At 39.6% G+C, this 27,873-nt stretch overlaps 1 protein-coding gene and 1 non-coding gene across 9 annotated transcripts in view; one reads left to right on the top strand and one right to left on the bottom strand.

Annotated features, from left to right (window-relative positions):
- KIAA1217 (KIAA1217 ortholog) overlaps positions 1 to 27,873 on the bottom strand; it is a 232,667-nt gene that overhangs the window by 62,490 nt on the left and 142,304 nt on the right. The gene's annotated exons all lie outside the window — the stretch shown is intronic.
- On the top strand, positions 5,307 to 5,444 carry LOC116523121. Its single transcript, XR_004257048.1, has one exon. It is a non-coding gene; the product is annotated as a small nucleolar RNA SNORA57 (small nucleolar RNA).

Below are 27,873 nucleotides of genomic sequence, written 5' to 3'. Positions count from 1 at the left end.
CGCTAAGAGTCCAAATATAGGGTAAGGAGCAAGAGGGACAGGAATGCAAGTCTAGAATTGCTAGGTTGTTTCTAACAACCTAGGCCCTGTAGATTGCTTTTAATTTTAAATAGCTTCAATGTTGATGTGAATTGATTATTGCTCTCCCATTTCACACAGTCACACAGATTTCCTTTGCTCACTGCTTTGTAGCTGATGGGTGTCCTTGGGTGTTCTTGGCAAATCCTTCCCAAGCTTTGACCCTTCATGATCCGAATCAAATTTCAACTGGCCCCCAGTCTGTCTCTTCTGGAATGGCAGCAGGTGTTTGACTGCTAATTCTGCAGACTCTGAATCTATTAGATCTTCTCTGTCAGCTTCAGACAAGACCATAAGTATCCAAGGTGCTAGTACTCACCTTTAAAGCCTTTCATGGCTTAGGATCTGGGTACCTAGGAAAATTCTCTATTCCGATTTTGTTGGCCAAATATGAATATAAAAAAAAGGTTTGCTAAAGATCCATTTCTTGAAGAAAATCCAGCTACAGAGGCTCATGCATCTAGAGCAGTGGTTCCCAAACTTTTTCAGTCCACCGCCCCCTTGATGCTATAAACTGATGCTCAGTGCCCCCCACCCAGTGGTGGAATTCAAATTTTTTTTACTACCAGTTCTGTGGGCGCGGCTTGGTGGGTGTGGCTGGGGGGGGCATGTGACTGGCTGTTTGCACGATAGAAGGAGGATAATAACAGTAAAATTCAAAACTGTAACAATTAATTGCACATTTATTCAAAATCTAATTTAAAAACCTTTTTAGTTAATGTTAATTCAACAAAATTGTTGAACTTCATCCAGTGATACCAGGTTTCTAAAGTCTGATAGTAATTTATCAAGAACCTTAGTAACTAGTAACTTCGTAAACTCAGAAAATTTAGTAACTATTTCACTGTCCAGTAAATTCTTAATGTGATGGATGGGCTTGATGAAATGATACCAGTTTCCCAATGTCTGGTTTTAAGTCACTTAGCAGAAGTCTTAAATCACCACGTTAAGTAATCTGGAGTCGATTTCTTTATATCTAGTCACTAGATGACCTACGAAGTCCCTTCCAACTCTGTTAAGATCCACCTGAAGAATCGCTCAATTTGTCGGGAGCAGACCCTTTTAAAAAGGGGTCTGTTTTAAGGGGCTCCCCCCTCTACAAAACCTTCCTAGCCCCACAGAGAAATTCATTGGACCAGCAAACTTGGGAGTCGCATTTCTGGAAGATTAAAATCTTAATTCTTATCTTCAGGGACTGCGCCCCCTTCCCCCGGAATCCTTTTGGTGCATCTGAATGCCCCCTCCCTTGGAATCCTTTTGGCGCATCTGAATGGAGGTGTTATGGAGGGGCTTTTGAACTCCTGGACCCCCATCTCCTCCTCCATTCCCTCCTTCCCCCCCTCCAAATTTGGAAATGTTTCCGTTCACCACTCACAGGGGGTTATCCCCCTTCCATTTGGAAAGCTCTCCTCACATGGGGAAGTGGTATGGGTGGGGAAGCGGAATTTCGCACCCAGCAACCAAGGCTGTTTAAACAAAAAGGGGGGGGCTGTCCACAACTCTCCTGACCCCCTTCCCTGCTTCTCCTCCTTTCCTCCCTCCCTCCCCCAATCTTCAGAGAAGGATGAATCAGGGAGACGGAGGGGAGGGCCACTGACCAGGAAGCGGAGGGAGGGAGGGAGGGGATTTTCAAGAAAAAGTAGAAAGTAGAAAAGAGCAACCCCCAGGCAGGAAGGGAAAATCAAGGCCGAGTTTACCGCCCTCCAGCTTCGATCAAGAGAGCCCCCTCCCCAAATTTGAAATGTGTGGCAGAGTTCCCATGACGCATGGGAACAAGCGGACTCAGCTGGTTCTCCTGGGATCTCCTCTAGGGTGTGTGTGTCAGAGAAGTTGCGTCGGGGAAACTTTGTAAAGAGAAGCCAAAAGCCAAGCCAAACTCTCGGCTTTTGAGAGAGAGAGGTACTGTCATCGGCACTTCCTGTGGGTGAAAGAGCACGCTGAGAGCACCGCCCCACAGAGTGTTTTGGCTCCGGCCACCCACTTGAAAGGAGCCGGCTTCTGAGGCTTTGGGCATCGCTCAGAAAGGAGGAAGCGCTTCCCCTTTGGAGCAGAGCCCCTGGAGCTGCCCAGGTGGGGCCAGGCGAGTCCTCGCAGCTGCTTAGATGCTGGCTGGGAGTTTGCTTGGGCAGCCCCTTGGGCATGTGGGGGATGAGCCGAGGGCAGCCAGGTTTACAAGGAGGTTGGCGGTGCTTCTTTCCCACGTTGCCCAGAAATGCTGCCCCCTCCTTTCCCTCTCCTCCCCCCACCCCAATGCAACTTGTCTCTCCCTCTGTATGTGTGTGTGTGTGTGTGTGCGTGCGCGTGTGCACACGCACGGACACGAGCCTCCAAAGAGAAATCTGTAGATCTCTTGCCCTGGGCCATGTCCCCTCTGTAACCCTCCGATGCAGAGCTGCGGGCTGTTGACCCAGCTTTATGTACCCTACGTCACTTCCCTATAAAATCCCAGCATGGAGGGAGAGGGCGTTCTTTGGAGGGTGGATCATTACCTTTCATTCCCCCCTCCTGGACTACATTCCCACACCACTCGCTTAAACCATCTGCGTGGAACCCTCCCATCCTCCCCCAAAGCAGCACATGCACCATGGGAAGGCTCTCGGGTCAGCATGAACCATGGTTAGTGGGAAGGGGCTTGCCCCCTTCCCTGTGGGGCGATACTGGTTCTAGACTTTGGCTTATGGAACAAGCCAACTCGTTTCTTCCACCTTTGCATGTCAGAATCAGGACCACCGGTGATTTTGCAAAGGGAACGAGATGACACCCAGCACTTGAAATGCACAAAAACATCACTCTAATAAAGGGGCCACCTCCAGCTCTCCTCTGCCACCTCCCTTGCCTCTTAACACCCCCTGCCACCCCCCTTGCCTCTTAGCACCCTCCCTTGCCTCTGGGCGCCTCCCCCAATTCATCCCACCGCCCAAGGGGGCAGTACCGCCCACTTTGGGAACCACTGATCTAGAGATATGGAGATTTAACTTACTCTAGAGAGCAGTGCCAGCATGATATATTGGCTGATGTTAGATGTTTTTCATTCTATATTTTGACACTCTGTAAGTTGCTTAGAGTTTATAGGAATTTAGCAACACAGAAACTAAAGTAAATAAATAAAAACTGTTGAAACACATTTAAATAACATTTTCTCTTTTGCTTTCCATCTTTATGAAGCAAGTCAGTAGCGATTTGTTCAATGAAAAATTCTCTCTGTAGTGTGAAATACTGTCATCCCTTTCTTTTCTCTGATTGTAGGAGGAGAAGAGTAGTCTGGAGAAAAATCCCCCATTGAGGCAGTCATTTATGATACAAAACTAGCTTACTGAATGGTTTCAGAATTGGATGAAGTGTTGAGTGGTGCTTTATTCTAAACACTTTGGAGAGAAGAACAAAATAAAAGCAGCAGTAGTAGTGGATCATGAATTACCACCTTCTCTTAAAAAGAAGCAGAACTGCGGTAGATGCCATTGTTATTCATGCCTCTTTGAAAGAAGAATCCCCATACTATTCAGCAAGGAAATGAAATAATAAAAATCAACACAGCACATGAACCTGGCATTCCGTTCAATGTTGGGTGAGTAGACGGATTAAAAATTCCATAAGTTGCTAAAGCATCTTATAGAATCTCTCCTGCAAGGTTTTTGTGCAGCTGTAACTCATTCCTTAGTAGAGTGCATAGTAGATATGTAGATCTATCTGATCTGGGAACAAAACTCTATCCCAGTGTTTTTGAACATTTATGTTTGGAAGAGGTTGAAGGTGATTCTATTAATGATAGAAGATCAGCAGGGGTGGGTTTCAACTGGTTCGCGGTGGTCCCTGCGAACTGGTTGGTCGGCGAACCCAGAAGTAAGTAACTTCTGGGAACGGCGAAGGGCCCACCCGCACGCCTGCACTCCTTACCCGGTTTTGACTAGTTCTGCGCTTCCACGCATGCGCAGGACGCATACAGCGCCTGCGCGATCCTCCAGGAGCAGCTGGAGCATCGCACAGACGCTAGTACGCCCGCGTGCACCACGCGCACCGCACGCATGCGTGAGGACGCCGCCAGCCCCATTCCAACTGAACCGGTTGGAATGGGGCGAGAAACCCAACCCTGAAGATCAGGGTTCTTTATTCCTATCTTTGCTTCATTCTTTTGGATTCTGAATACAGTAATGTTACCTATCCTGTGCCTCCTGAATTTGTAGCCATTAGGAAGTTGTATTCATATGTATTTAAGGGCACCTCCCACTAGATAAGTGAATTACCTCTGCCAGGATAGTGAATAAGCCCTGGATGTCATTCCATGAAGTAAAGCCAAATCACATGATACATTTATTTTAGAAGTGTAATGCTATTAATGTAGTACTTGACCCAGGGGGAAGAGAAATTTGTGTGCTACTGAACTGCAAGCTGTGCATGAATTTATAGTAAAACATTCCAAACATGACCTGCTTAATAAAACTTACACTGATCAAATGAGCTCGATTTCTGAAAACAAAATAACAGCAAAATCTTAGCTAACTAAAGAAAAGTCATTAGCTGGGAAAAGCTAAAATGAAGCACATGTTGCATCTAATCAGAAAGATATGGTGATAGAAAGCCTGAAAAGAGAAGATGGAATGAAGAAAAGCAGCATAAGAAAAAAGCATTGAGTGAAACTATATTCAAATTTCAACCAGAGTAAGGAGGTAATCACTACTGTGTAGGTGTGCTCCTAACTAATCCTCAGCATCGTGAACTCAAATAGGAATTTCATCAAACTATTCGGCCCAAATTTAGCCTAACGTGAGCTCAGTGTTCTTTAAGCAACTTAATTTGGTTAAAGTTAATTTGCCTGAATGCTAGTATATTCTGGAGACTGTGGCATCCTATTGATTTACTTACTTATCTTCTTTTACAAATTTATATGGCTGTCAGCTAAAAATAAACTTCACAATCCACACAGCGCAGAAATCCAAGCCAGGCTCTACTAATGTCCTGTCCTGCCTGCCCAGGTTTTTAAGCAAACAGGATCAGTGGAAGTTTATTAAATAATAACTAATCAAAATAGAGGGGAAAAACTTTGTGTAGCAATTATAATTAATCAGTGCAGTGCCTGAAGATAGAGAAGGCCAACTCCGCTGGTATAGACATGCCAGAGAGATGCACCTTCCAACGTGACCAAGACTGCCCACCATCTAGAAGTTAATGGCTGGCGACCTTGCAGGCATACAAAACAGAAATGGCAAGACACCATCAACAAAGATATGTAGCCTCGCTTTCTTGGCAGGATCGGGTTTTCTGTACCCATTTCTGTAATGTGCAGAGGTAAAAAATACTGTCGAATGCCATGTCTTTGGTGCCAGTAGTTTTCCCACCCGCTGATTCTATCCTCAAGCGCTGGGACACAGAGAAAAAATCTCCAAAGATATTCAAGCCATGGGATTGCACCCTAGAGACGCAGCTGACCATGCAAAGTGGCGCTCAATGATACGAAAAGCAGATCCTGCACCTGCAGGAATATGCTAGGAAGAAGAAGGAGGAGGAGGAGTTGGAGTTTGCAGCGCCTGAAAGCTTCTGAGATAGTGATAAAAGTTTTATGAGTCAAGAATAAAGAAAGAACTGTCTGGGTAAAGTAAAATATATTTTTAATTGTGTTTTACTTTAAAGCAAGCATTTTTTAGTGGAGGATCAATAACAGGGAACAAATATATTTATTGTAGCATCTTTCTGGTTTAGGGAAATAAAATTTGTTTTGTCTCATTTTTCTCTACTGGGTACAGTAACAACTTATACACTGGGAAGGTTTAATTTGGAAGGAGAAAAATTGGAGAAAGTGGGTCTAAACCTCATTCTACCCCCAAGCCATTAAAATAGATGCTGACTGAGCTGCTTTCATCCAATCATATGCCTCATGTCTTACATTTAATTTGGTTTTCAAATGAAAAATTTAGGGATTAAGTGCAAAACAACAATTCATAAAATCTTGGACAGTATCTGTGATATGTATACTAGCTACGGTAAAAAAAACCAAGAGGGAATAAAAAGTGAAAGAAAACAAAGCCAACACATCTTGGTGTCAATCTGCTTTCCAATGTTACTTTCTGATTTAATGCCTGTATATGCTATTAATTCAAAACAAAGAATGCGGAAAATTTTCCGAAGTAAGAAATGTCTGTATCTGTGTAATGAGAGAAGAATTTAACTAATCAGACAAATAAGGGGTCAGTGGTCATTAATTAAGTGTGCATAAGAGCGCATAAAGTTACTGAACGAGAACGTTTCAAAAAGATCTTGAATGCACTCCGGTCTCAGCATTGTTTACATCACCCAAAAGATGGCTTTTGGTGACTTTATTCTTAGTTAAATCCAGGTGATTGCATTCACAGGGAATCAAGCATTCCTGAATCACTGTAGTCCTATTCAGATGGGTGTTATTTCTGGAAAGGGTGGAACTCACACTTCCATTGAAAACCACAACAGAACACGCAACTGGAGCCACAAGTCAACTTTCTCCTCTTCTTGGGATCCTAATGCCACTACTTTCAAGGCCTTTTCTTTGCCCCTATCAGAGAAAGAACTTAATTCCAATATGGAATTTTATAAACACATCAATTGTTGTGTGCATAAATAGACCATGAATATCTGCATATAGATCAGAAAAGAGTTCAAAAATCCTCAGGGTAGTTCTGGAGTTGCTGAGAATTTGAGGTGCTCGGCTATGTGTCTTTTGGGGTGCTGGCAGCAGCAGATTAACATGTTTTATTTATTTATCTTATGAGACTGGTTTATTTCTTAAGAGGAAAGAGGAACAGTTGAATTCTCCAGCCCCATCCTTCTCTATACTTTGTTGTCAGGAAATGGAACTACAGAATTTCTTCCTTCTCTCTGTCCTTTTAAGCAACAGAACAGGGCAAATATCTCACCCACTGGACCAGCGAGGAGAACCCAAAGTCAAATATCCTCTGGGAATAGGTGGTAACCATTCAGTCACTACCCTAAAGCAAAATGTGGGCTCAGAGTCCAGTTTCTGACCTCTGTTTTTCTACCCCAAAGGTTCAACTATTGAGCACAGTTGAATTCTAAACACAACTTAACATGTATTTAGAATATGTTAGAACATCAACATGTCCTCCTACCATGGTATACTTTATTTGTTTATTTTAACTTTCCTTAACAAGAGGAAAGAAAGTGTGATAGGGAATAAGACAAAGTCAAGAAAAAACACCACTGTATCTATTAGATGGGTGGGGTTTTTTTTTTGACATATATATATAATTATCAGAGAAATGATTATATCTTCAATAATTCCTAATAGCTCCTAATAGCAACAAACAACAGAAGAAAACGGGCAAATATAGCAAAAAGTCAAACAGTAACTGATGGAAAATTATTTGAATTAAATGTAATTCAGGTTCTGAAAAATCTAAAGACACCTGTACTGCAATAGCATCTGCACTATTAACAAAACATAACCAATAAAAATTTAAAGACCCAGCCAACCCAGTCAGATATTGGTCTGTGAATATTTTCTGTGGCAAATTAAGATGGAGGAAGGGAGGAGGAGGAGGAGCAGTAACAAAACCACCCACAGGGTGCAAATGTGCAGTTAAACTCCCCATGTTGTACAATAATTGAAGTTTTAATGTTTACATTTACATATGACTAAAAAAAAGCATAACAAAACTTGACATATCCCACTGGGATTGCTTATGGGGATTGATGGAAATTATTGTGTGCCTAAGAAAGCTTAATAGAGAGCAATAGTATTCTTAAATGTTCAACCTCGGTGCTCAGTTGGGGGGGGTAACATCTGGGTAGCACATGTGGATGCATCATGAATTTCTTCCAACTGGAAATGTTGAAACAGATGTTGTACATGCACTTGTGGCTAAATTCATGTGAAACTGCTAATCCGGCTCTGATTATTAAGTGGAAAACCTCAAATGTTTTTAAGCTGAATTTTTAAATTCAACTTTTCTGACACTGATGTGTATCCAATGAATTAAAAAGGGGGAAAAGAGCTGTTTTGCCCATTTTTCTATGCCTCTTGACCAATGCAGGTCATGCAAAATTGGAGCTTCTTCTATTCAAAAAGGAATGCTGAAGTAAAGATAAAGGGGAAAATTCTCCATGTTCTCCCTAAAGAATCTGGAGCTTAGAGATAAAGAATGTACAATTCAGTGCACAGTACACCTATTTTCTTCTAAAGACATGCATTTTAAACATTCTTAATTTGCATTTCCAAAAACATGTTGGTAATTTGTAAGCCAAAATATATGTAAGCCAAAATGTACTGTCCTACTAAAATTCTAGTCCAGGGGTATCAAACTCAAGGGCTGTGAGCCACATCCAGCCCATTGGGTACTTATATCTGGCCCACGGGGCCACCCTGGAAACAGCAAAGGACCAGCCTGCAATGTATCTGCTAGCTAAAATGGAGCTCCATTTTTGGCTGCAATGACCTCCTGCAGCCCTTTGCCAGCAAAAATGGAGCTTGGGGGTGTGGGGCACACAGTCTTGGTTTTCACTGATGCTGTCTTGGCCAAATACAGAGCCAGGGGGATGTGTGCGGCCCCCCCTGCTTCTGTTTTTGCTAACAGAGGACTGAAGGAGGCCACTGTGACCGAAAATGGAACCCTCCATTTTCACTGGCAAAGGGCTAGCAAAGCAAACTAAAAGTAAAACAAAGCAGAAATGTTTTCCCCCTTTGCATTTGAGGAAAGGAGAAAAGGAAAGAGGAGATACAAAGGAAAAAAAAGGAAGGATGGGAAGAGAGCAAGGAAGGAAAAGGAGGAAAGAGGGGAAGGAAGAAGAAAGGAGAATGAAGAGGGAAGGGAAAATAAAAAGAAGGAAGGAGGGAAAGCAGAAAGGAAGAAAGATTACAATGAGAGGAAGGGAGAGTCTGAGGGAAGTCCTGTCTTAGCACTTGGCCACCAGCAGCCCTACTGCCTTTCACCATCCCCTTTTCTCCTCCTCTTGACTTCTCCTGGTGGTCTCCCATCCTATTGCTGAGGATGCAGTGTTACAAAGCCAGGTCTCCTTGTGTTGACAAGGAGTGGCCCTCCCTCTGACCCACACACTTTGCCCTCCTGCATACACCATGAGCAATCTGGATAGTGACCACAGCAGCAGCAGCCTCAAGGAGGAGTGCAGACGGGCACCCCCTCAGGGAAGTGGGATTGTGCTGAGCTCCTGGTGTCCTGGGAGCTCAAGGGCCAGGCTGGGAGCTTGCCCTCCATTGCCTAGGGCTCTGGACAGGCTGCACCACCATCCTGGGATCCTCCGCATGGCCTGAGAGGGACAGCAAGGCTCCTCTGGAGGACAAGGATTTGGCGTTCTCTCTGGTCTTACCTTCCTCTGCTGGAAACAATAGATCACCCCAACCCCACCCACACGTGTGACATTGAGCTGGCCACCCCTACCCCAGCCATGCCCATTCTGGGCACAAACATCTGCCCCCCCCCGCTCCAAGGTCAAACACAACCCTGATGAAGCCCTCAATGAACATGAGTTTGACACCCCTGTTCTAGTCTCACTGACTCCACACCATCATAAACACACTACAATTTGAAATACCTTTTCACATTTGCATTTTTTTTCAAATGCCTTGAAGGCAATGACAATGACAACAACATCCCATTAAAATAAAGCTGAGCAGCCGTTATTAAAACCAAAGAAATGAGAAAAAAATGTATTGGGATTTTGTAACCTGTTGTTGACTGTTGATGTCAGGTATGTACATCAGCAGAAGAGAATAACAATAGTCTCATGACACAGCTCATCTTCATAATCTTGTGCTTGAAAGAGGAACCTTGCTCTCCTTCTTCCTGTCTTTTGTCCCCTTGATTCTCAAGTGCAGCAAACATTTTACTTGACCTCTGTCTCACTCTAGAACATTCCTTCCCCCTTTTACTTCTGCTATCAATTTGAGGGGGGGCCCCTCATATTTGTCCACTTCTGATCTTTGCTGCTCTTCCGTTCCTTCTTCCACCCCATCTCTCCCTTTCTTTTTCCATTCCTTTGCTTTATCATGAAGAAAATTTGTTTTCAGTGAAAACAGTTTCTTTGGCATGTTAAAGAAATTCTGCTTGTGGTATAGGAAGCCCCAGTGCCCTTCTGGGTTCAGCTGCATTGAAACTAAATCAAACATGTTTAAGAAACAAAAACAAAGACATTTTGGTCTGGTGTTTTCAAAAGCCACAAATATCTCATGGTAATTAGCCAACCATGAGAGTAATTTAGTTCAAAGTATATGTGTGCTATCTCCCCAGCACCAGGCTGCATAATTCTACCCCTGGCTGGCCAAGCAAGTGGCAGGGTTGGGTCATCCTTGCCTGCAGTCATTTTGCATCTATTTTTATTTTCTCGGAGGGCTTTATTTTTTTGTTTCACCAAGAAAAAGAAAAGGAAAAATTTATGTATGTTTGAACAACTATCTTAAAATGTTGCCATTTCTTTTCTTTCAGTTTTCAAAAATAATTGAGAAGATAATGCAAGCACAACAAACTTTACTTGCCATGCTAACCAGACACAATTGGATGGCCAATATGAACAACTACTGTATTACACCCATATATGCATACTTCAAGTTGCTTTAAAAAGCCAGTTATGTAATTATATTTCCAAATTGACAATATCCCCTTTTGTCTAATCTACACTGCTGGATGTAAGTCCTTTCAGCCTACTATCCGTTAGCTGCCTTAAAACGCACATCAAAGCTGTTGCTAGTTGTATTTGGATTTTGTTTCTTTTTTTAAATATCTGAAAGGTTGAAGAGATATCTGGGGACAGGCAGAAATTACTGCTTCATCCAAGTGTCTACTTGTAGGGTTTTTTTTTGACACAGTTCCCTTTTGGCAAGATGAGAGAGAAACCAAAACTAATCAGAAGGTTATTGTCAATTTGGAACTGCTACAGCAAATTAACTGGATAGTAGGTCATTCTGTTCTCTTCATGTAGGTGGTCTTCATCAGAGCTAGAGCAAGACAGCCGGAAGGTAAAGAAAGTTGGATTGCTTTTCCCATTCCAAGTACAGAAGTAGCTTGGAATAACTTTCATTACAATTACTGACACTATTATTTTCAAACTTTTATCAGCCAACTAAATTATACTTGAAGACATACAGCAACTGTCAGGATTCCAAGTTCAAGTCCCTGGCCAGCACCCACATGTCCATCACGTGGTCCAATCAAGCACCATCCAAAACTGGAGATGCCTCCCAATGACACCATCACAGCTGCAGGGCAACGTGTCCTTGACTGTCTGAGAAAGGAATGTTATTTAGACTATATATCTCCCATACTCCATATAATCCCCCCTCCCATTTTCCCACAGTAGAAAATGTGGCAGGCCTGATGGACCTATGTAACAGAAACCTTGTGTGGTCTGAACAAAGCAGCTGGACTGGATTGAGATTATGTATCCTTGTTTTGACTATGAAGTGTTGACCACTTATTTTCTTTCTCAGAAAATCAGGAGAATAAAAAATGAGGAATGACTTCAGATATGTTGCTTTGAATTCTTATAGGAAAGTCTCTCTCATGTTTGATTCCTGGAGACTTAATGGATACACCCATGAGGTTTTCTTGGCAAATTTTGTTGGTGTCCAATATATCACAATTCTCCTTTCAATAATAATTTCTTAGCATTTTGAACCAAAAACTCAAAAGCGATCCTTAGTCTCTAATCTTTCTTGGTGGACATGATTTATTCACAAGATCAGGCCAATGTTCCGAAAGATGCAATCAAGGAATGCTGCTTTCACTTAACATACTCAAGCCAGGAATCGAAATTCAATTTATTCATGTGTACTTTCACTGCTGTTTAACAACATGCCTGGAATCTTCTGATTATAAAAATGGACACTCTGTGTACAGAATATATTTCTTGCCTTCAGCTAAGGTCTTTGCAGGTATCCCAGGCATTAAGGACTCATAAGAGACCAAAGGACTCTTGAAATTTGAGATCAGGTCTCCCCGCTAATAAAGTCTTTGGGGTACCCCTCTTTGGTATACTCTGCTCTGGTAAGCTCAGATTTATACTTTCTTTTTGCCCAGGCTTTTAGCTGCTATTTAAAATCTATTTCTTTATATATTTATAAGATTTATGCAACTGCTCATGTTATATATTTATAAGATTTATGCAGCTGCTCATCCTGTGTGGCTCACAGAAAAAAACATAAAGTAGTAAAAAACATAAGAAGTAAAAAAAACCAAAAAACACCCAACAAAAACTCCCTGACACCCCAAAGACAACAGCCACCCCCACACACAATCTATATTCAACTGTGTTGGTGGGCTCCACCCTCTCTCTATGCCCTCTTTGCCATCTCTTCAAAGTCTCCTATTTGTTCTTTACATTATGTTATCAAGGGCTTTTCTGTATGTTTCACCATTGCTTGAGTTGCATGCTGCTTTGAGAGCTCATAAAATCAACTTCTTGAGGCCACAAAGTGGAACTCTCCCCCCTCCCTCTGCCATCCCCAGAGAAGTACAACTGACCTAAGCATTCTGGCTTTTCAAAATGACTTTGGAGAGCCACTTGTTCCAAATTTGTTTTTAGCTGGACTGTGTTATTTTTGGTGCGTGGGCTAAGACTTAGATTACTGAATGTTCTCTGTGGTTTAATTAATTGCAGAGATTGCATGGCTGAACTTTTTGAGATTTTATGAGCTACTATTTTAAATTATGGTCTTTCACTGAAATGGTGTGCTACAGATTTATGTTTTGTACACGGAAGATGGCTCCCATCTGGTGCAATCGCCATAGGCTCATATCCAGAATTATTTCCTGGGGATTTTATATTTAATGTCCTATAGATTTGCAGACTATTTTATCTAAATGAGAGTCTCCTTCCACATATAGCCATTTAGAGCCGTGAGGGCGAACCTATGGCACCCGTGCCCAAAATGGCACATGAAGCCATGTCGCCTGGCACGCACAGCCTTGCCTGTTTGTCTTCTGGGTTTCAGGCTCGTGATGACCAGCTGTCCTTCATGCATGTGACAGTGCACATGCAAGCCGGCAAGCTGATTGTTGGGTGCACATGTGCACCAGAAACCGGAAGGTCAGCTTTTTCTGGAGCATGATCCCTTCGTAAGCACGGCAGTGCTGAAAACTGGCCTGCACTTGTGCACTGGCTAGCTGATCGGTGGGCACGCACGCATTCTAGAATCCGGAAGTTCAGCTTTTCTGGAGCATGGCCCCAACGAGCATGTGTGCACACATGCAACGTTTCCACGTGACCTTTTCTGCACTCAGTGCTGAAAAGGTTCGCCATCACTGATCTAGAGCTTAAGGATGAACTCAGGAATTTTGGGGAAGGCGGCACTCAATGCATTACAATTGGTAGCCCCTGATATGTGGTCTTTCAGTTGTTTCTGAATTTCAACTTGCAATAACACCAGCCTCCATAAGCATTAACAAAGAATGGAAGAAGATGTTCCTCAACACTGATCAGAGGGCTAAATGTTCTTTAGGATGCTTTGGATCTTTGCACTGCTTTATTATTTCTATTAATTTCTAAGGCTATGCAGTACTCCAAGGTTGGGTGTGAACACACTTTAGGGCACAAACACAGTATCCATCTAAATACCCCAAACCACATGCATGTTCCCTGGAACTGGATTGTTACAACTGTACAATCCCCAAAAGAAAGGTTGATACTAAAGAAAATGTAAACAGGAACCACATAAAGCACCTTTTGAAGATGAGAACTTTGCAGAACTCACTCCAGTATTTTTAATATGGTTAAATTGATAGACTGAAATTTATCATTTAAACCCATTTGTATACCAGGCAGGAATGAATGGGTAGTTCAAAAGTGTTATAAATAAATGAATGCATCTAAATTATTTAAATAAAATAAATAAGGAACACATAATGAAAGTCAAGATATATTTCTTTTGAATTTTACTAAGTTCTGTAAACTTATCCAACTCTTTGGGTACTAGTATTATCAAAAAATATCTTGATTCAACAATACCTCACTTTCTGCAAAATAAATGGATATGAATGGATGAGAAAAATAGAAGAATGTGATGGATTCTACAAAGTTTAATCAAAAGGTGTAAACTACAGAGTTTATGTACATAATTGAAGTCATAGGTTCTGCACAAACTGTTGTTCAATATTGTGAAAACCACAGAATAAGTTCTTTGTATAAAAGTACTGATATTTGTAGAAATGTGTATAAATATGTATTCCAAAATAATTTTGATGTAAACTCTGATAAAGGTTAAAAAGAGAAAAAGGCTGATCCATTTCAATTTATTTTCTCAAACTTAATAACCAGAGGCAGAGAAATCTCCCCAGAAAAAAATTGTAAAACAAGATCTGCCACAAGAAGAATTGTCCATCTATTTCACATTTTGTGCAGACAGCCGTCCAGAACAATATATAAAATGGGAGTTTGAGTTTTGCCGTTTAGATATCAACAAATGACTCATCTTTTTGGTAGCAATTTTTTTTACAAAAGGGAATGTTAACCAAACTTTTAATTTCATTAGTTTATGATTTTACCATCACAATTTTTACTTCTTTTCAACTTTTAAAAATTACAGTACTGGGGTCCCGAATCTTTTCAGTCTAGCGGGCACATTTGAAAATCTGATAATACGTTGAGGCAGAGGTGGTATTCAGCAGGTTCTGACCAGTTCTGTAGAACCAGTAGCGGAAATTTTGAGTAGATTGGAGAACTGGTAAATACCACCTCTGACTGGCCCTGCACCCATCTATTCTCTGCCTCCCGAGGCCCAGCTGGTGGGGAGGAAATGAGTATTTTGCAGTATCCTTCCCCTGCCATGCCCACTAAGCCATGCCGCACCCACCAAGCCACAGAACCGGTAGTATTTTTTTTTAATCCCACCCAATTTAACAGTCCATTGAGGCTGTTTTTAAAGAATAGCTACTATGGAACTTCTCCCCACCCCCTACCCCCCATTCACAAAGTACCATAATAGCCATGGGAGGAATAACCAATTTAATGGCTGCTTTCTCTTGCTCCCCTCTACTTCAACATGCTTCCGACTAGCTTGCTTATCTTTGTCTTTTCCTGGACAGGTAGATATCATTCCAAACAAAATGCTGTTCTCTAATCAACCATTCATTTTTATTTTCTATGAAAACTGATTGGATGTTTTTGGCAATCAAAGGCATTATTGGGAAAGAGTTACTGCTGCTGCTGCTGCTTCACAGTGTGACATCTTCCTTTTAACATCATCAGCATGTTTAAAAATGAAAATCTCAAATAGGAAGAAACGTGGTGGATACTGTATGTATCTACTGGCACATTGGCACGGGCAATACTGTTTCCTTCTCAGATATTACTGTATTTATGTCCAGCTACCCTATATTTTAATAGTAACAAATCTGATCTTGTCATGCAAAAACTTAGGTACTTTGTGAAAATTTCTTAATTGTAGTTACCTGGCAAATGATTGCTCGTGTTTCAATAAACAGAATAATATTTTCCCTTAGTTTTCTCGGTTTAAAGAGATTTTCCACTGGCGTGTCTTTCTAAAAAGAGAGAATGGATTCATGAACAATTTCCAAAGGAATGTATTTTGTAGTGTGAGAGTGATATCCAAAAGTACTCATTTCAATGTACCCAACAAGCAAAAGGGTTTTTTAAAAAAAGATGCATCTCTGCAGGACACATTGAAATGAGTACTTTTGGATATCACTCCCATTCTACAAAACACATTCCTTTGGAAATAGTTCTTGAACCTATTCTCTCTTTTTAGAAAGACACTTCTTTCAAGCAAAACTCTATAAACAATTTAATTTATGTCTTTAAAAAAGAGACATTAAGTATCTATAATTACTACTATGATCTGCATATGTGAATGTTAGCATGAGAAGCTAGTATTAAAACACACAAAATGTGATGATGTTAAGAAGGGTTGGGGGGGTTAATAAGTGTTTGGGTGAGGTATTTTCAGAAAGATCAGGATTGGATGCTTTGAAATCTAACTGAGAAGAGGAATAGGGTAGAAAATAAATTGGATGATTATATAACAAAAGCTCTTTCTTTTATTAGTACACCCAACTTATGAACTCTGATCAAAGAGTTCCTTCATAAACAAGCTGGTTTTTTTTTATTCCCACTGTTTCTTTCTTCATTGCCTGAAACAATTTGTTGTGGAGCTGATGATCTTCAACCTAAGTCCCACAATTTTATAAAACAGTAACCAAAACCCTTCATCCTTTTGGCTAAAGATCTCTGAGGAACCTCTTCCAAAATATGCAGTTATGAAAAATATTAACATTTTTTTCAGCCCCACAGAGACAGCACATCAGACTTCTGATTTCTTTTTTTAGAAAAAGAAATAAGCGGGAAAGAAAATCACATTAGTAACTGATCTTGCAAATCAAAATAAATCCATGCTTGTCTGGCACTCCAATGTACTAACTCAGCATTTCGGTTGGGGATGGGTTACTTGTTCTTGCATATTTGGCTCCATGCTTTGCCAAAGCCAAATCAAGCTATAAAGCAGCTTGCAGTTTATTAAAACAAGAACAGGGAAGAACACAAGCTTTTTAGTATGGAATGGCATTATCAAGCATTTTCTATTATAAAAATATGGAACGGGTTACTGTAAAACAAACAGAAAAATGAAAACTTGCACCCAACTTCTTTTAACCTTTTGTATAGCCACAGCTAATTTTTTATAATTAAAATAGGAACCTGAAGTTCATTCTCATTCTCCCCTCCCCCATATTCTTCACTAAAAGAAAATAAATAGTCCTGGGCTACCAATGATTTATACCTATGATAGATGCACAGATAGTCCTCAAGTTCCAATCATTCACTTGTAACCGTTTGAAGTTACAATAGACTGAAAAAAGGGGCTTACAACTGGTCCTTGCACTTAGGATTGTTGAGGCATCATTACAGTCACATATTCAAAATTTGGGCACTTGACATTTATGATGGCTACAGCATCCTGAGGTCAGGTCACCATTTGTGATCTTCCCAGCCAGTTTCTGACAAGCAAAATCCATGGAAGAAGCTAAATTTGCTTAATGATCGTGTGTTTCAGTTAATAATTGGAGCGATGTGCTTAAACAAGGATAGCAAAAAAGGTCATAAAATTAGCTGGGAGTCATGTAACAACCTCCTTACTTAGGAATGGAAATTCTGGTCTGAATTTTGGTTGTAAATTGAGGACTTCCTCTACACCCTTGAGAAAGGCAAATATAATTATTTTATTCTGCAATCTTCAATTCTGACAACTAGGAAAGGACAATGCATTGAGCCATGGTGATTTGTAAACCAATGGGGATTAATAAGCATAATTCAAAGTTTAGCATGAGGCATGAATTCCATCACTGTGGCTATAAACCAGGGCTAATGTTTGTAAATAACTACAGACTGGGAAAACAACTACAGGTGGAGATTCACATATTTGCTTAGAAAATCTTCTTTGAGAAGTTTAGGTTTTAGGTTTAGGTTTATTGGATTTATATGCCGCCCTTCTCCCAAGGACTGAGATCGGCATACAACATAAAAGAAAACACATATTACAAAAATTAAAAGGGACATTAAATAAAGTATCCAAAAAAAAACCCATTGATATTTACAATAAAAATTTAAAAATTAAATTAAAATTAACAACCAAATTAATCCTATATTTTATTCTATTCAGGCCAGGCTGGCTTGCTGGAAAAGCCAACTTTTTAGGGTGGGTCGGAAGGACCGGAGGTCGGGTATTATGCGAAGCTCATTCCAGAGGGAAGGCGCTACCACAGAGAAGGCTCTCCCCGTGGGTGTCACTAGCCAATACTGTCTGGCTGACGGCACCTTGAGGAGGCCAACTCTGTGGGATCACACTGGACGGTGGGATGCTACTGGTGGCAGTACGTGGTCTCGCAGGTACTCTGGGCCTAAGCCATGGAGCGCTTTAAAGGTTATAATTAGTACCTTGAATTGCACCCGGAAGACAACCGGCAACCAGTGCAGGCCGCCTAAAAGGGGTGTAACATGGGAGCACTTAGGTACCCCCATGATAACCCGCGCAGCCGCATTCTTGACCAGTTGAAGCCTCTGGGTGCTCTTCAAGGGCAGCCCCATGTAGAGAGCGTTACAGTAGTCCGGGTGAAAAAAAGGTTACTCGACTACAAAACACATAGTTTGAATGACAACAATCTGAGGTTTACTACTAATAGCTCAAGTTAGGAGATCCAAAGAAAAAAGAAAAAAATAATCTGAGAGATACTGACATTTAAAATAAATAATGCTAACTTCCGAGTTGGTAGCAGGTGAATATTTTAAGACTTTGATTGGGACTTCAATTTTCCACTTGAGATTTTAAAGTCAAATCATGATTTGATTTTTGAGTTGCTCTCTGGATTACCAGTTCTTTCCTCCTCTATTTGCTCTAGTTTTATTCCAGAATTATCATGGATACCAAACCCTAGAATCTATGTTATTTTCAAGTTTTAATAGGAAAATCAAACACACTTCTAATCTGGAGGCAAATTGAAATTATTTATTTTGCAGTGACTCCACGCATATGGAACACCAAATCATGGTAAGCTGGGAACACAGGAAATCAAGGCCTTAAACAGCTAATCTACTCATGGTCCCTGAACATGGCTTTGTATGAATATATAGTATGATGAAGCTAATTCACCTGCAATGTTTTTTCTAATTAGAAATAATGTCCACAAAAAGTACAATGACCCCTTCATCTGAAAAGAATGACACAAATTTTTTTTTATTCCATACACGTGCATCTAGTATAGTATAACCTTTATTGTAATTGTACTTAAATACAACAAAATTGGTTAAAGCAGTTCTGTATTTATAAGCAAGCTTTAACTAAAAAAAGGGATCCTCTATTGTGAAATAATTTTTATTGCTAGACCAATCTCAAATATATCAAACAACTATAAAAAAAATGGCAATTTGAGAGATATGTAATTAATCTCTTTCTCCACAACTAAATAGCTGCAGCCATTTCTATATGTACATTTTTTTAATGGAGTAGGGCAGGGCTGTTAAACTCGCAGCCCATGGGCTGGATGTGACACATGCTGTGGCCAGGCCCATGCCTGGTTTAGTAAGGGGGGCAAAAGTTGTGATACGTCACATGTCAATACACATTTGACACCCCTGGAGTAGGGATTCTATGTGTTTACTATGATATTGTCAACATAATGTTCCACTTAATTAAGTCAGTATGAGAATGTCTAATTCAAAGCTGTAGGACTACATTTTGAAGAGAGAGAAATAATAGATTTCATTGTTAAAAGAAGGATCTGGGAAGATATTTAAATCCAGGACGTAAACCAGCGATGGCGAACCTTTTTGGAACCGAGTGCCGAAAAGGTCACATGGAAACGTTGCACGTGCGTTTATTGGGGCTGCGCTTTGGAAAAGCCGAACTTCTGGGTTCTAGTGTGCACTCAACGATCAGCTGGCCAGTGCATATGTGCAGGTCAGTTTTCAGCACTGCTGTGCGAGCAAAGGGATTGTGCTCCAGAAAAGCCAAACTTGTGGGTTCTGGCATGCATGCATACCCAACAACCAGCTTGCCTGCGGACATGTGCACACTGGTTTACAGCACTGCCACCCGCACGAAGGACAGCTGATCATTGCACTATGACATGCATGCTCGAAGCTTGGAAGACAAACAGGCAAGGCTGCGCGTGCTGGGCAACATGGCTTTGTGTGCCACTTTGGGCATGCGTGCCCATAGGTTCGTCCTCACGGACCTAAACTTATCTTACAGGGTTAATCTTGGAGGCATGTCTTCAGACTTTCAATTCAGTCAACAAGCAAGCAGACTAGAATAACCCATCCTGGACTTTCCCGTCGATACCATGGAAAACAACCATTACACACACTGTCATTTTCATATTCCATTGATTTATATATTCAAATACATTTCCTGAATGGAGAAAGGAAAGAAAATGCTCCTCTGGTTGTATTTGAATACATTTGCAAGCATAACAGTTTCTGCCACATATACTAATATGCGTACATGTCATGAATGCTCTGCCACTTGCCTGCTTTTTTTTGTTTCTAAGGAGAAAGGGAGCTCTCCTCACAAGGAACAAACCAGGGGTGGGTTCCTGCCAGTTCTAACCTCTTCTATAGAAGAGGTTCCACAAATCTACCGTTCCGTTTAGAACTGGTTCCAGCTCCCTCCCCCCCCGCCCGTCCACACCACGCTTGCCCCGCCCACTGCTCACCAATTGCCCCACCCACCTCTGAGAGTCCTATCTAAACCTTAAAGTCTTAAAGCTGCCAAGTTTGAATACCCCTTGGGTTTTTTCTAAAGTGTTAGGGATGCAAGAGTCTTGTAACTTGACAGCTTTAAGGCTTGCGTGCTTCAAATGCCAGTTTCTCAGCCAAAATTTTGGTTGCTAAACAAGAGCGTTGTTAAGTGAGTTTCATCACATTTTACAAGTTGGCCACGCCCACCCGGTCACATGGCTGGCAAGCCACTCCCACAAAACAGACCACACCTACAGAAGAGGTTCTAAAAAAATTTGAAACCCACCACTGGAACAAATGCATAGTGCCAGGATATCAGACCAACACATACATTGTTGGGTTTATGGAAATTTCCCTCAGATCATTTGTGTACTTTTCTGAATTTCCCTGAAAGCAAGATATATTGAATTAAAGGGGCTTTTTAAATTGCTGAGAGCCTATGCAAGAGTCTGATATGCAACATGTTCTTTTTTGGGGGTGGGGGTGGAATGTGCTGATCTGGATAAACCAATACTTTCTGGCAATAAGTAAGGCTTTCAGATCTGGCTTATTTCCGGATCACCCAAACAGCCAGATTGCCACATTCCTGAAGAAAGAATTTCCCAGTGTCCTTCCAAAGGATTCCATCTATTGAATGCTGACCTTAGCACACAAACATTTTATACTGTCTTTCTTCTCTTGCATCTTATAATAATGTAACTCTGTTCTGTTAATGATTTACATTTAATAAAAGCAACTGAAAAATAAAACCTTCAAGATTACACTGTAATTGCCTAAACGAAGAGAATCAATTCATCTTATCTTTTCAAGCAGAGAATCTTTGAAAAGATCTGGAAGTAAAAAAAAATCCTGGAGTTCTCCATTAAAAAACAGGTCAACAAATAGAAAAACAGAATAACAGAGTTCAAATGGGACCTTGTAGGTCTTCTAGTCCAACCTCCTGCTCACATTTAAGACAAGTGGTTGTCCAATCTCTTCTTAAAAACCTCTACTGTTGGAGCACCCATAGCTTTTAGAGGCAAGTTGTTCCACTGATTAATAGTTCTAACTGTGAAGAAATTTCTTCTTATTCTAGGTTCCTTCTATCTTTGATTAGTTTCCATCCATTGCTTCTTGTCCTGCCCTCAGATGCTTCCCCCCACATCTTTGTGGCAGTCCCTGAGATATTGGAACACGACTATCATATCATATCCCTGGTCCTTCATTTCATTAAACTAGAGATATCTAGTTCCTGCAGCCATTCTTCATACGTTTTACGTTATTGCTCTAAAAAAACCTTCCTATATGGTGCAGTGTCATAATATGGATTTCATCTCACTGTTATTAACAGAATTGGCTGATAATATCCAAAACATTCTACAATCTGTACATTTACTCTGTACTCTGTACACTTACATAGCCAGAGTAGCAACACAACATCCATAGTTGCAGTGACACCCACCAAGCCACTAGATGGCACCCACTGATTCCAAAAAAATTTAAAAAATGACAACATTAAGAAAGTTTAAAAAAAATCTATATATTTGCAGAGGATGTATAAAAAAATCTGGTTCTCTTTTAAAATTTTACCTATATTCATTTTGCAGTGGCAAATGCAAGAGTAACAACTACCTGAAAAATATTTTTACCCTTTATTATAGGCATGGTTACAAAAGGAATTATTAGTCAAATTCAAAAGCCCAACAAAAGCAGAATTTATATTTCTTTCCATATTGATATTGTAGTAAATTTAAATTTCTCATTTTGTTTTCATCTACCCCATGAAACTTATTAAGAGCAGCATAGCAATGTGTGAAATAAAAAAAAAACTAAAGCAAAACAGAATTTGTCCTTTTTTGATTGTTTCTTCATCCATTAAAAAAACACCACTGAGAAAATGAAATTTTGTGTTGTGCTGATTAGATACATTTGTTGTTATAGAAATGGCTAATACATATTAAGTATATAAATGTAAAAAGTTGAGGCTGTTACAATGTTATACTTTTATTCTACTTCCCTAAAAAGAGCCTAAAGTGTTTTTTCTTTCTTTTTTCCCTTTACGTTATTTCTCTTCCCTTCCCCCCATTTCCCCACTATTTTCATTTTCTTTTACATTTTATATCCTGATAAGATTAACAAATTTTTAAAAAGACGCCATTGAGCAATTTGTAGCTTATACTCCAAAAAGTTCAATACTTCTTCATTTTATTAATTTAAGATTACTGTTTGTTTCGAATAGCTACTTTTGAGAAAACCAGAACTTTTTGATTGAGATAATTGTTAATTGCAAATAATTAACAATCTACCCATTATTTACTATTTTCCATTTCAGCTCTCACTTAATGCTTTACTTAATAAACTTATTAAGTTTAATAGCTTATTAATAATTCCAAAAATAATATCTGCATCTGAACAACTTCGAATGAGAATAGATTATCGGTATATATTCTGACTGAATCTAAGAAACAACATTTCATTTTAGCTCTAAATAAAATTAATGTTTTGCTTTCCCCAAAATTACATCCATTGCATTTTTAATCTATTTTTATCTATAAATCCTTTACTCTGCAAGTTTTAGTCTCTCAATTGCTGAAGCTACTTAACTTATATCTTTTTTAGTATATTTTTTTGAATACAGAGTATGTCAGTTACACAGACAAAGACCAGAAAAAACATCCATGGTAGATATTAACACATGAACTTATAATAGTGACTATAATGTAATAACACTTATATTAACTATAATCATAACAGTATAACCAAATAGTTTACCTTACATCTTCTAGTCAACCCCTTTTATTTAGAAGTCTTGCATTTAAATTATGTTCTTCATGTCTGCCAAAACCTGAACTACAGTATCATGCTGATGTCCTGCTAGCAGAAAAGTTTTAGCCAAAAAAATAACAAAATCTATTAAGGGAACAACTTCCTCTGAATGACTGAGAGACTTTTGCTATCGCTGCACAAAGTTGGAAGGTATTTTTCCTTTCTGTGTTCCGGAAATACGTATAACCAAAACCAATGCTGGACTAACAAGAAATGTTTCTTCCATGTGTTCGGCTTGGCAGACACTGTAAACCATTGCAGAGAAACATGTGATGTTTATAAATACAGTAAGGCCAATGTTGTCGTAACCTCTCAGTAACAAAATACAAACCCACACACAAAAGCAGACAACAGAGAGGAAAGATGAGCTTTAATTTCTTTAGCCAGTTTATAGCAAGTCAACATGTGTTAATTATCTTCCCCTAAAGTAAACCAACTTCTATTAGTAGGAAGATATGCAAAGCACATATGGGACCTTTTAAATGCATTTTAACAAACCTCAGCATTACCAGACTTCATTATTCTAACTACTTAAATATCTGCTCTGCCTGCCAAATATAGCTTCCATATTGGAATTCTAAAGTCACTGGCATCATAGTTCTTCCATTTGTTGTGGCTATGATCCACCCTAGACTATAAAAAACTATCTAGCTTGATCCAAGGTATTTGTCTGGTTATATTGATTTCCTCCTCCTAACAACAACAATAGCATCAAGATTTCCATCCTGCCTTTTTGGTCTTATTTACTTCCTTCATGCCTTTCTGTGAAGGTATCTGGCTGCAGTTTAACCAACCTCTCTCTGTAAATGGTGTCAACTGCATTCAAGTGTTAAAATAAAGTGTTTTGCCTTGGGAGAGGGTGAAATTTAAGAGATGTCCCCATTTTAATTATAACCCTTATTTCCTTCTGGTTCTCTCTAGTGTCCAATATTCAAATTCTTATCCAATCATGTTTTCTCTTAAGAATTCAAAACAACAGCATTTTTCCATGGGAAGGATTCTCATGATTAAGTTCAAAATCTTGTTTCAAATCCATCTGGACCCCTAAGCCCATTAAGGGAACAAGGATTTATTAATCAATCAATGCAGGGGGCCACCTGTCTCTTAACAATCCCAGGTGATATCTATATTGATTGAATAATCAAAACATCATGATAAAATTTGGATCACCGTAATGGGCTCTAAATGGGATGCCTCTGAAGATGTTTGGAAGCTTGGTTCAGAATACAGTGGCACACAAAGTGTTGGGTGCTCCTAATTTTGCCCATCTTACATCGCTTCTGCATGAGTTGCACTGCTTCCAATTTCCTTCCAAGTGTAATTCAAGGTGTTGGATACTAAGGATTAGGTTATCTTTGGGATAACCTCTCCCTGAAGGTATCTGCCTGTCCCAACAGAGTGCAGGTGATAAGCACATTCTGGTTTCCTTTCCTTAAAACACTGCCTCCTTACGGGTCCTTGAAAATGTATTTTTTTCTGTTGCAATTCCAGTCCAACAGAACTTCATTACCCACCTGAGATCCAATAGGCCTCCACTTTTTTAACCTTCAGGAAGTCATTCAATATCTGTTTAGTCTTCCAGATGCCAGGATAGGGTGTGTCATAATAGGAGAAAATGATGTGTTGCATTAGGGCAGGGGGGGGGTCAAACCTGCGGTTCGCGGGACGGATGCATCATGTGCTGGCCTTGGCCGGTTTAACGAAAGGGGGAAAAGTCCTAATACATCACATGACGATGCCGTGTTGACGCAAGTTTGACACCTATGCATGAGTGATTTCTGGTTGTGATGTCAGTTTTTTTTGGGGGGGGTGTTTGATGGGAGTTATTTTAGCATTTTTTTAATTGCTATAATCTGCCCAGAAACTATATAACTATATAAATGCTTTAAATAAAATTTAGAAAAAGAAAAAGAATTCATAAGCAGTCTGGAGACAAACAAATAACCTTTCCAACAGGAGCTCAATCAAAGTCTGGGAGAATAGCTAGGTGTTCAATAGCATCCTGATCATTATCAGAATAAGAATAAGGGTCAGTATGTCATTCCAGAAGGTAATGCATAGAAAGCATATCATTCCATCCCATATATTAGAATGTAGACACTATTTGATTAAGGGAACTCAAAATGTACCACCTCTGCCCAATCTTACCCAACAGCCCAAATCTACAGGAGATAAGGGGCATTTCAGATAACCTGGCCTACAGCAGCTCCTTTTCTTCTAATTTAGTGGTTATACATGCGACAAAAGTAAGGAAGAAATAAGTAGTTTTCCACACTATCTGATACATAGATCTAAGTGTGTGGAAGGGCAAAGAGTTATAGAAGAAGTTAGTGCGAAGCTGAGGAAAAGATGCAAGATCATCTGAAGTACAGTTACCACCACAAGCAGTTCAATTGTCTCCTCCTCACATATACTTTATATGAGCAACCTGTTCCCCCCATTACAATACAATGATCCAAAGAAAATCTGTAGTGATAGGAAAGAAAACTATAAAATACTCATAAAGCATCTATTGTTACACCCTCTTCAACTGAAAAATATATATTTATCTCACTAAAACTAGTTCAGTTCCTCCAAGGAAATTAGGACTCAAAAAGACTTATACAAAATGATGGAGCAAACTTCCATATGTAAAGATGGCTATCACCTATGGGCCAGGGAAGATCTGGAAGGCCATTTACTACCCACCACATAAAGGCTCTTTTATGTCTCCTACCAAGGCTTCCCCTAAGCCACTATCCTGTCTCATTCACAGATTTTGAATAGCAATCTGGCGTCACCATCTTTTATTTTGTTTTCCAGCAACTATGAGTTTGGGTTCTTTTGTATAGGCAGCTTCTTTTTCTCTTCTTCCTTAAAACATTTTGATCTACATATCATGTTAAGATGATTTGGAATGCGCTCTACTTCTTATTTACTGTATTTTTTTGGAGTATAAGACGCGGCTTCCCCCTTCCAAAAGGAGGGTGAAAATCTATATGTGTCTTATACAGTGAATACAGCATTTTTGGTCTCCTGAAACCCCACCCTCTTTGCAAAAATGGATGTGCAGAGAGTTTGGGAGGCTCGCAAAGTGCTTCTGGGGGCTGGGTAGGGCAAAATTGAGCAAAAACCCAGCTGATTTGTTTGTTTTTGCCCCCCCCAGCCCCAGGAGCACTCTACAAGCCTCCTAAAGCTCTGCATGCCCTCCCCCTTTTTTGTTGCAAAAAATGAGGCCTGCAGAGTGCAAAAACTTTTTTTTAAAATTTATCTCTTCAAAATCATGGTACATCTTATAGTCCGAAAAATACAGTAACTTTAACACATACGTTATTAGATTTTATTCTTGCCTCTTCTTTAAGAGATAAAGACATTTTATATGGAGTTCTCTCATCAAGCTATTCTCACTATAAAGCCCTTGTGAGATAAATGGGACCGATAAAGAACATCTGGTCCAAATCACCCAAAAAGTTTCCATAAATATGAAGAATAAATGTCACACAAATGTTTAATAGAGTGGCTTTCAACAAGAGGAGCGTGCGCATGTTAGAACCACTATATACAGTATGTTTATGTGAAGGACGGTGGAGGATAAAGAGGTTGACTATTAGCTAATCCTTATTAGAAGATATTAACAGAATCTAGAAGAAACTTTAATGGTCATCCAGTTCAGTCTCTACCCCAGTACAGGAATTCTCAGAACAATCCTTCTTAACCTTTACAACTTTAAGACATGTGAGACTTCAACTATCGGAATTCTGCAGTCAGGTGGCGAATTCAGGGAATTGAAGGTCATAGGTCTTAAAGTTGCAAAAGTTGAGAAACACTACCTCAGATAAATGGCTTTCCAATCCCTTTTGAAAACCTCCATGATGAAGCACTCACAACTTCAGGAGGCAGGCAATTCTACTACTTAACTGCTTTCAGAGTCAGGAAATTCCTCCTTGTTTCAAATTTTGATTTCTTACATGTAGATCTTCTACCCACTGGTTCTTGTCCTATCCCTGGGTGCTCTGAAGAATTCACACCTTCTTTTTTATGATATATCTCCATTTATTGGAAGATTGCTATCATGTTGTTTCCCTCTTTTTAGCTTCAACATTCATGGTGATGTTGATTTTTAGATTTATAGGCTGCCAAACTCACTTCAACAGTTTTCCTTCTCTCAACAATAGCATGGCATAACTGAAAGCTTGCAATAGTGGTGAATGAGCCAAAAGCATTGGTTCTTAATATAGGCATAACCTATGAGTGATAGAGCTATTTGTAACCAGTTGTTTGAGAATCTACTTTGGAATTGCTGTTGCTAAAACTATTTTTTGTCAACAATTTTTTTATTCTGTTCAGAATGTTAAAATACAAGCTTTAAAAACAAAACAAAACTAGACAAAATATTTTAAGTGCCCCTGCTAAGACCTTTATGTAAAACAACAATCTGTTTTTTTCTGGGGTTAATGACATTATTTGGAATCAGGAAAAGGAGTAATTGAGTCAAACAGAGTTAGAATCTCTGGTTAAAGCTAAGGCAAATAATGCCACTGAAAGATCAGAATTTGATTATCAAATCAGCCAGATAAGGTAGTGAGGTAAGATACCTGGCAGTTGCTTCTTTCTATATATATCTATATATCTATCTATATCTATCTATCTATCTATCTATATCTATATCTATATCTATATCTATATCTATATCTATATCTATATCTATCTATATCTATATCTATATCTATATCTATATCTATATCTATATCTATATCTATCTATCTATCTATCTATCTATCTATCTATCTATCTATCTATCTATCTATCTATATATGTTAAGTAATCACA

The sequence above is a fragment of the Thamnophis elegans genome, chromosome Z, assembly GCF_009769535.1.
Source record: "Thamnophis elegans isolate rThaEle1 chromosome Z, rThaEle1.pri, whole genome shotgun sequence".
NCBI lineage: Eukaryota > Metazoa > Chordata > Lepidosauria > Squamata > Colubridae > Thamnophis > Thamnophis elegans.
This window is presented reverse-complemented; position numbering and strand designations above follow the sequence as displayed.